Here is a 9,470-nt window from a genome sequence, read left to right on the forward strand (position 1 = left end):
ATGAGATAGAAGGATATCTTCTCCCAAGAAAAATAACTAAAAAAAAAAGTTTCGGAGGAAAAAGGTGCACACAGGAGAAAAATCTGTATTGCAGCTCAAGTGTTTTCCTGCTAAATGAAAATTAAAAAAGATTTAAACTCAGCTTTAGGATTACTAAAATAGTAAGTGGTTGAATGCAAGTAAACTTCCCTTTGGGAAAATGGTGATATTAATATTTGAAAGGAGGAAAGAGAATACAGAGTATGGTTAAGAGATTGACACGAGTGTTAGTAGCTACTAGGTAATGTATTTCAAAGAAGTATTGAGCTGGCTGTGATCAAAGTCACTTGTACATGCAGAATTTCCAGCTAAAAAGCTATAGGAGGATATGGGTCTGATATAGCCTGGAAGACTTAGAAGCTATTCGTTATCTGAAAACAGCAGAATAGCCACCATTGATCACACTTCAGCAAAAGCGGAGGGAATCAAGGTCATAACAAAGTACGTTTGCTTGATCCGCCAAAATCCTGAGACTGGAAGAAATGATTGGTAACATAAAAGCAGAGGCTGTTGATAACTTGCTCCAGAAAGATGGAAGGCCTGCAAGCTTCTAAGAACAGGAAAAGTCAACACCTTAATCACTTGGAAGTTTTCAGTGGAATTAGATGAGATATTTTCCTGGCCCTGAGCAGACATGGTGTTTCTCTGCTTGCCCCTCCTAAGAGCTCGCTCTTACCATCTGCTCTGTGCTGAAGCTTCCAGTCTGTTATGTTGAAGCAGTCTCCAACTGGTCTCCCAGTCTAGCAGAAGCACATAATTTTAGGGGTTTGGTGGGGAAAGGACACAGAGATGGTTCAGATGCATATGTAGAGTGAATAATAACAGTGACTCCTCTGGTCTGTCTGACAACCACTCTGGGAGAGGAAAGCAAGCAAGTGATGGAGGTCAGGTGTTGGAGCAGGCTTGTGGGGTGTTATTCCTTTTCCAGCTTGTATGTAGCATTACAGCTGCAGACATAAGTTCAGAGTCCCTGTGATCTGATTCAGAAACGGGCATTCAGCTAAGTTTTGTGTGTATAGAGATTTTTTCCATGAAGATGTGCTGTGGGGCATGTTCAGCTGTGCCAGACACTGCCCCCAACCTGTCACTGCAATCAGCATCATGCAGGGGAAGGGCCCCCACCTGTGATGGAGGTGGACTTGCTGAGGGAGACATAACTTTGAAATTTAAGGAATAAATTACAAGAAATTGAGAATGTTTGTTAAATGCAGCTGACTTAACATAGCTCAATATAGCTGTTTTGAACATTGAAGACTTGAAATTTCTTTATTTTCCTTAGAAAAATGCTTAACTCCCCATCTTTTCTGTCATATGACCTAAACTATAAAGCCCTTTGTTGCAGAGGCTACCTATAATACATTGTTCAGTGGTTATGTCTTAGCTAAAAACCATCAATTATAATGCTTTCTTTTGCTACTGTTGCACAGTTTTACTATGCAAGACTGGCAAGTCTGCAACATATGGCATGGCTATATTGTCCTATAGAGAAGGAAATAACTGTGTATGACTTATGTGGATGGTGTAGTCTGAAAAGAGTCCCAAGAGTTACTCTTCTAAAACTAAAAGCCAAGGTGTTTGATGTGATGTCAAGGGCTGTTGAAATATGTAATTCATTCCATCTGCTGCCTTTGGTGCATGAGAACAACACGTCAGTGCCAGCTGCATATGCCTAAAACAGAGAGAGGAGAAACCTTGGCAATCATTCTGTTTACTGTGATATGTGTAGAGTGCCAGTGAGCCACAATTTCTCTTTTGTTTTTAGCCCATGTGTCCTGGTTTTCCTGACATACTAATCTTAGAGGGATGCATGCTGCATGCACCCAAGCTTGGGAGGCTTTCCTTGTATTGCCGATGTTGGGGTTCTGAAAATTCACACCCATTCACCAATTTTCTCTTGCCATCTGTCCAGGAATTCAGCAGCTCAGGCTTTCTTATTCTGGGCTTAGCATTACAAATTTCTTATTGCTTCCGTTTTTCTTCACCTGGTCCATCCAAGCTTATCAGCTACCAGTTATTCAGAAAGTGTAGTTAACAGTGAGTTTAGTGACCTGAACAAATATTTACAAAATAGTTGCTTTTTAAGAATAAAGATCTTCTCATATGACGTTCTTAAGTAAAATGCAAGGCTTACAAGCATAGCTATCTTATCAACAGGCCCTGAGAGATAAGGTGTTTTTTTGTTTGTTTGTTTGTTTGTTTTAAATCTCAGCCTTTGTAGTCAAGGATTAATAGTTCCTTTCAGTCTCTTGTCCTTCAGGAGCTGTCCCTTCTTCTCCCTGCCTCTCCTACAGGTAGAGGATAATATCCCTGGGATATTATATCCAGGGAAAATATCCCTGTTGGCTCACTAGTATGGGTATTGTATGCAGAGGGTAAATTCAATATATGAAATAATTCTTGTCGTTAAGTAATTCCCCAGTTTTAGGGAGGCTTATCCTGGGTAGCTTTAGGTCTTTGTGAGATGTTAAAGTGGTCCAAGAAGAGTCAAATGGAAGTGGAACTTGTTCTTTTCCTTGAGTATTTTATTCATATAAGTAGTAATACTTATACAAGTAATATAAAATATTGTGTAATAGAAGGAAGGAAAAAAATATTATCGATAAAATCATCCTCTTTCATTTATCAGCTAATTACTAAGGAAAGAGCAAACTAATCCCATAGTAAATTTACCTTCAGCCTTTTCCTCTTTTTCCATTATTCATGGAATGGTGGTGCATGGAAGCTATTTTGTCTGTAACATAGGAACAAGGATTTGTACCTATAATGAAAGACCACGTTGATGAGAGGTCATGGGAAGAATTATGGAAAAGGTACCACAGGACTATGCAAAAAAAAAAAAAAAATGTTCACAGGCAACAAGATGTTGGAGTGATAAAGCTGCTGGGTCTTTAAAAATAAAAATCATTCAGCTGTGTACACACAAGTGTAGTTTTGCACTACAGAGAAAAAATAAGAATTAAGATCCGAAGTAACTTCTGTGGCTCTGTCACTGTACCCCAGTATATGCGTGCATGTAGTCTCAAATCAGCGTGCCGTTTAAAGGATTCAAGCTAGCTGCATCCTTAAGCAACTTTCTGAACTGAAGCCAAAGTTAGCATGCTACATGAATCCAAATTGGGAGAGGGGTGTTTAATGGCACTTCATGGGCTATTGGGTGTTTTTATCCTGAAGCTTTGAAAGCTGTTTTGGACTTTCGCCTCTAATTTGAGCTGCATCATGCATCCTATGTTGCTCAGCAGTGACTGACAAATATTTCTGCACTATGTGTTGCCAGTATAACAATAAACCCAGAAGCACATGTGTGTAAAGTCTTAATTTTCCCTTATACGTCTTGCATGCTGTTAAACACAGTTTATACATATCTCTGCAACTATATGCTCTGACACAGTGTTTGTGTGATAAGTGTAATGAGTTTCTGGTCCATCAGCAGATTCCTCCTTGGAACAAATATTACTGTACATTTAACACTATACAGCTGATATGCAGTCATCTCTGCCACTATGACACTGCATGAAGTGTATTTGGAGAGAAGTGAAGATAGGTTTATCTATTGCCAACTATGTGGGAAGTTGAATCACAGCAGGTGAACTTTATTTACCTAAGGTGGAACTTAACCAGAACACCAAGGTTAATATCCTCTCTTTTGCAAATATGCTACAGGTTCATTAAAAACTGTGGATAATCAGCAGATCTGCTGAATGCCACTTCTTCTGCAGTGATTCAAAGGCACATTTTTCAAATGCTTCTGCAGTGAAAAGTTATATAACATTCAAACATGACAGTTAAAGTTGTTGTCTTTTAGTCAAAGGATTGGGTTTTGTTTCTCAGAACATGTTGTTGTCAAGTACAGATTTGTTTCCTCATGCTTATTTCTCAGTGATGCTTCATGTACCTTGAGTACCAGTTGATCAGCAGCAAGGTGAGACTACTGTTTATTAGTTCCTGTAGGCAATTTAGACAGTGGATAGCAGATATGATTGCACATAATTGCACTGCAGGCAATAAAAGAGGTGAGTAGTTACTAGTTCTGCAAGCGAGGTGCTCAGAACTTGAAATGTTTTAGCTTTAGGACTGCCATAACTGCCTTGGATATCACTCTTTTGTTTATTTAGGGTGGCTATCAATTAAATTTTTGAGATTTCACATGATGAATTAGAATAATATCTGTTTTTTTTTTAAGTAATTGGGAATATTTGTGCTTTGTATGTGCAGTTCTAATGGAGATTATACAGAACAGACACTGTTGTTCCATGGTACCAATGTGTTGATGAGAATTTTGTTATCCATTCAAATATTGAACATATTTAGGTTAATGAAGCTATTCAAGTCTTAAAAATGACGAATTTTAACAGGAGAAGTTAGGCTTTTTCAGGAAAGATCTCAAAGCTTCCCTTAAGGAGGCCTCTGTAATGGAGAACCTTTCAAAATTTCTTGCACAAGTTTTTTTTTTTTTTTTTTACTGATCTTCATTTTGAGGTGTGATTTCTGGAAGAGTAACTTTTCATCTCTTGGAAGAGAGAAGCCCAAGAAAAAGCGGATAAGGAAGTATCTCAACATTAATTTTTATTTATTTCATTGTTCAAATCTAAAGATAATATTTTGTGTGGGTATCCTATGTTTGTAGTGTAGAATCAATTTTAATAGACTAGGAAACTATTACAAGTAAAAAGGTGAGGTTGTATAATAAGGAATAATAATGTTGGAGGCATAGGCACATTATATTCCTCTGTTCTCCCCACCCTCAAAAAGCTTGATTATCCATAGGCAACATTTCTGCAAAGTATAAGTGAAATAGGTGAACATATCCTCTACTAATATATAAATTCCAAACTACTTGATTCCTGTAGTTTTGAAAATATACGGGAAGATTTTGCAGAAGAAGGAAATCAGTTATATGCAGTGTTTTGAAGATATTACTGTAGCCAAATCACTTAGCAGCTTGAGTCCATTTATCTGGGAAAACGTCTTGTTTGTCTGACCAGATTAATGTATTACTCTTGTATTTGAGAGATTTGTTTTCATTAGTATAACTTGTATGTTGTTGACGTAGCTTATGGCAGACTAATTTCATACTGTAATAAAGGACTGGCTAGAGCTGAAAAATAATTCTTTGCCCCTTTGGCTTTGGGATTTATATGCTTATTAGAAGGTATTTTATGCACTAGACCTTAAGATTTTGTAGATTCTGAAGAGAAAACTTGATCCACTATTTCCTGTAAATGTTTAGGTTTTCTTGGGTATTTTGTCACATATTAATTCCTCCCCAAAAGTAAGGATCTGTTTTCAGAATGGGTGAAGAAAGTCCTGTATTCCAAAAAAAAAAAAAAAAAAAAAAGGAAAAAAAACCTACTTTTCAAAAGAGGTGTGTTTTCTTCTTGACTTGGTTAATTAGTATCAAACTGCATTGAAATTACATTATATTTAAGGGGTCATGAAGGATGCCCTTAATATTTATATGCAGCCAACTTACAGAAAAATCAAGAATGTTAGTACTTAAAAGCACTGAATGAATATCTAGAATTCTCTGCGTGGGCAGAGCTTGATTTACCTGTGAAATTTGCTGTTGCTCTTAAAAACCAACCAAACAACAACAACAAAACACACGAGCTAAAAACCTCACACTTGATTGCTAAGGGTGCATAGTGGAGATACCAAAATTGGCTTTAAAGGAGCAGTGGGGAGCCTTAATGGGCTACTTGCCCTCTCCAGAAGGGAGTGAGATATTTCTGGACCAGAGCTTCTCAGTATACATGCACCTGGCTCCCAGCAGGATTCCCAAGGGCTACCAAGAGCGTGGGGGGAAGGGGGGGGGAGGGGGTATGTGTGTGGAATTTATTTTCTGAAGTCACAAGCGAAGATGGTAGATATTGCTATATGGTTTTACTACTAACTATGGCAAATTTTGTGCTACAAGCACAAAGCTATCTGTGCACAGGTGATGCAATGCGAATCACCAGAAAAGTGACCTACCAATTTGGTGATCAAAATAGGTGTTATTTATGCCTTTTACTTATACTTAGCTTTGAGAGCACAACCTGTTGTGAAGTGTTTTTTCTCTTCTGTGGGAACATATATTACTTGAAAACATCAGCTTCCCAGTTGCAGATTTTTCTATTCACTATTTGATGCAATGCTTACCAAATTATTTTTAGATTTTAAAAATCTACACAAAATGTCAACCTATTCCAATATTTATCTAGCCTTACTCTTACTAGAACTATTTTTTTCTGAAATAGACTACGAACATAAGTCCCAGATGTGCTCTCTGAATCTATAAATTGCTCATTGTGAAGAAAATACATTTTTGTATAAAAATGATGGATTGGTGAAACATAATGGCTTGCTGCTGTTGTTATAGTTAAAAATTTATTTGAAATTATTTCATACTGTTTAAAGTTTGTACAGCTTCCATAGGGCTAGACAGATGAGAAAAGTGTACTCCTGCAACTGAAATAGGGCAGCTCTAAAGAATTCTGATGTTACATAGCTCTCACATTTACTTTTAGTGTCTTTACTCTGAAATGGTGTGGAAAATGTGGAGTGCTTTCTCTTTGTTAGAATATTACAGACATGACTTACATGTACTTGAACATCAACACTCTTTACAGTTAACTGTTCACATATACAAGCAAAAAATAGCTGAGTGCAGATGCTATTTTGTTTTCCTCCTACAATGGAGACTCAAAAATAGGACTGAATATCATTATCATCTGCAATGACACATGTGACGGCACACTTGTTTTGAACAAGACATTGGAAAGAGTGACTGAATTTGTGAGAGTGACAATTGTGACAATTGGTAATTGCAGGGACATTTCTTCCATCGTTTTCACAGGTAACTTAGACTTGCTTTTTTATTAAGAAATTAGATAGTTACTCAGCTGAACTATGGTCCCTGTCTATTCAAAAGAAATTATTTGTTAATGGCCAAAGAGATTTCACTGCCAGAAAAATGAGCAAGAAGCAACATTTCATGATGACTCCAAGATCTCTGATTTTATACTCAAAATGCATATTAGTAAAAGCTGAAACTATAACACCTCTTGAACAGTGAGAGGAAGGAATTTGTGTTATTCATATATCACATGATGGTTTAAGTAATTTTCTTCACAATCTGTGACTCTAACACTGCCTTGTACTGGTGCTTTTTGGAACCATCAGTAGGGAACTCTACACCTACTGCAGCTCCATCACCTTCTGTCAATGTCATTACTCTTATCAAACATTACCAGTGAGCCTCAAATTGTTTTGATGTTGTTTTTAGGCGAATGTTTGATCTGAAGAGGCCATAGAGTTAATGGACAGTGAATGGATTATTGCCTTTTTGAAGTGTCTTAAGGTGGTGACAATTAGCATATGTTCCTGGAGTACTCTTATACCATTATTGATTTTTTTTTTAATTTCTTTTACTTTCAAATGTTGAGAAGTGTTATATTGACAAGTGTAACATGTCAAAGAACAAACCGAGGTGTGTGCAGTGAAGAGGGAAGGTAACTCTCAATCATAAGCCTACAGATGTGAAATTTTGCTTCTGAACCTGAAAGCCACTATTCATTTTGGGTAAAGTTTTTGTAGACCAATGGAGCAGGGACCAGACTTCACACTGTAATCCGACTTCAAAGCAACCTTTACACTAGAAGAGGTGAAAGGAGCGCTTGTATGAGCCATGGAATACAGTGCAGGAATACAGTACCACACAGTAACTTCCAAGATCTGTTACTGTATAGCTTGGAGTGTGAATTGTTAAAACGAACTTCAGATTTCAGGCACGTTTCACCCCCAAATGCAAAATATAGTTATCTCTAAGCAGGAGGGTTAAGATTTAAATCAAAACTCCTACTTCATTCAGGAAGGACTCAAATCCTCATGAAACAAAATCTAAAGTCTTTAAGAATATAATTTAGTTATCTCAAAAATTTAGTTTTTGCCAGTGTTGATAGCATGTGATGCACTTCTAATCATCCTTTTTCTTGGTTTTATTTATTATCTCCTTTGTAAATGAAAGGAACAGCTCAGTTTGTTAGATCTATGTGAGGGTAGGAGCACAGAAGTCAATCTTACATCTCCTTTTGCTAGTAATTTTGGGAAATCAAAATGGTTAATAGCCTCAAGAAGTACTGAAGCAATGAAACTGATTTAGCTCTTCTATCTGATTCCTGTAAGACTGAAAATCTATGGTAATAGTTTTAATTTAACATATAACGATATACTACTTGGACTTTTTTTCTCTGATTAGTTTGCATATTTTAAGTAATACTACTTACAAATTTTGTACTCAGAACAGTATTCACAGAATCTTAAGAGTACTGATTCTCATATGCATGTAAGATACTTCTTGATTATATATATAAGTCAGAAGTCAGACTGGAGAGAGCAAAGTTGTAGCTGGATGCCCAAGGCAGCTGTAGTCTTGTCAGTTGGTATTAGGATGAAATGAAATAATAGGAGAAGTAATATGGATTAATGATGTCTGTGGATTTATGGAAAATGCCCTGTCAAATAAGCTGGCTTCACTTTCTGACAACTTAAATGTGGCAAATATTTCTAATTGTGAAAATGATCTATTTTCATCTCATGCTGCATAACATTTCTGATCGTGGAGGAAGAAGTTACTCCTTTATTTTATCCCTTATGTGCACCTGAGAAAGGATGAATGCTTGTTACAGTTCAAAACAATTGTTGCAAGAAATCTTATTTGAGAGAAGAATAATTGTGGAGATTTTTTGGTGCAAATTGGTACAATGTCCAGTATCACTCAATATCTAGCAATGATCTGAAAATAAAGTACAGGTGAAGGGGTTTACGTGGTTAACAAAAAGGTAAGTGAATGAATAGTGAAGTATAAATAAATCTGAAGAGCTAGGCAGGTTGTGTGGTGCAGATTGTTCTGACAAAATGGTTCCAATTCAAATAATTACTGTTAGTAAAACCCAATGTGGGGTTACGGATATAGTACCCCACGGTGTTGAATAAAGATGCTTTAGTCACTTATGGACTGGAGAGGGGTCTGGGCTTCATGTCTAACAATTATCTTGATTTGAATATAACAGTTTTCTGATTCTTGAATAGACAATCAAATACAAGTACAAATACAGAGGCAGCTTTTGTGACATTGAAATTTGGAATGAAGTTAACTGGGGTTTTAGTGTATGCACTTAAAAATTAATGATCAACGTTAGAAAGGTGGGGAAAGCAGCTTCCTTCTGGAAGTTCTGAATAGAGCAAATATTCCTGTAGAGAATCATATTTAAAAAAAGTTAAATATCTAGTCATCTAATATAATTATACATGTGTATATTGAATTTATGTAATATATTGAAAATCACATGTAGTTTGCCAGTGTGTCCTTACAAGGAAAGCAACAGGTGAATTTTTGAAGGGGAGCATTTGTCAAGAGACAGTGGCAGGAAGGTGAAACCCCAACAAATGGG

This window comes from Cygnus olor, chromosome 6, assembly GCF_009769625.2.
Source record: "Cygnus olor isolate bCygOlo1 chromosome 6, bCygOlo1.pri.v2, whole genome shotgun sequence".
In the NCBI taxonomy this organism is placed as follows: Eukaryota; Metazoa; Chordata; class Aves; order Anseriformes; family Anatidae; genus Cygnus; species Cygnus olor.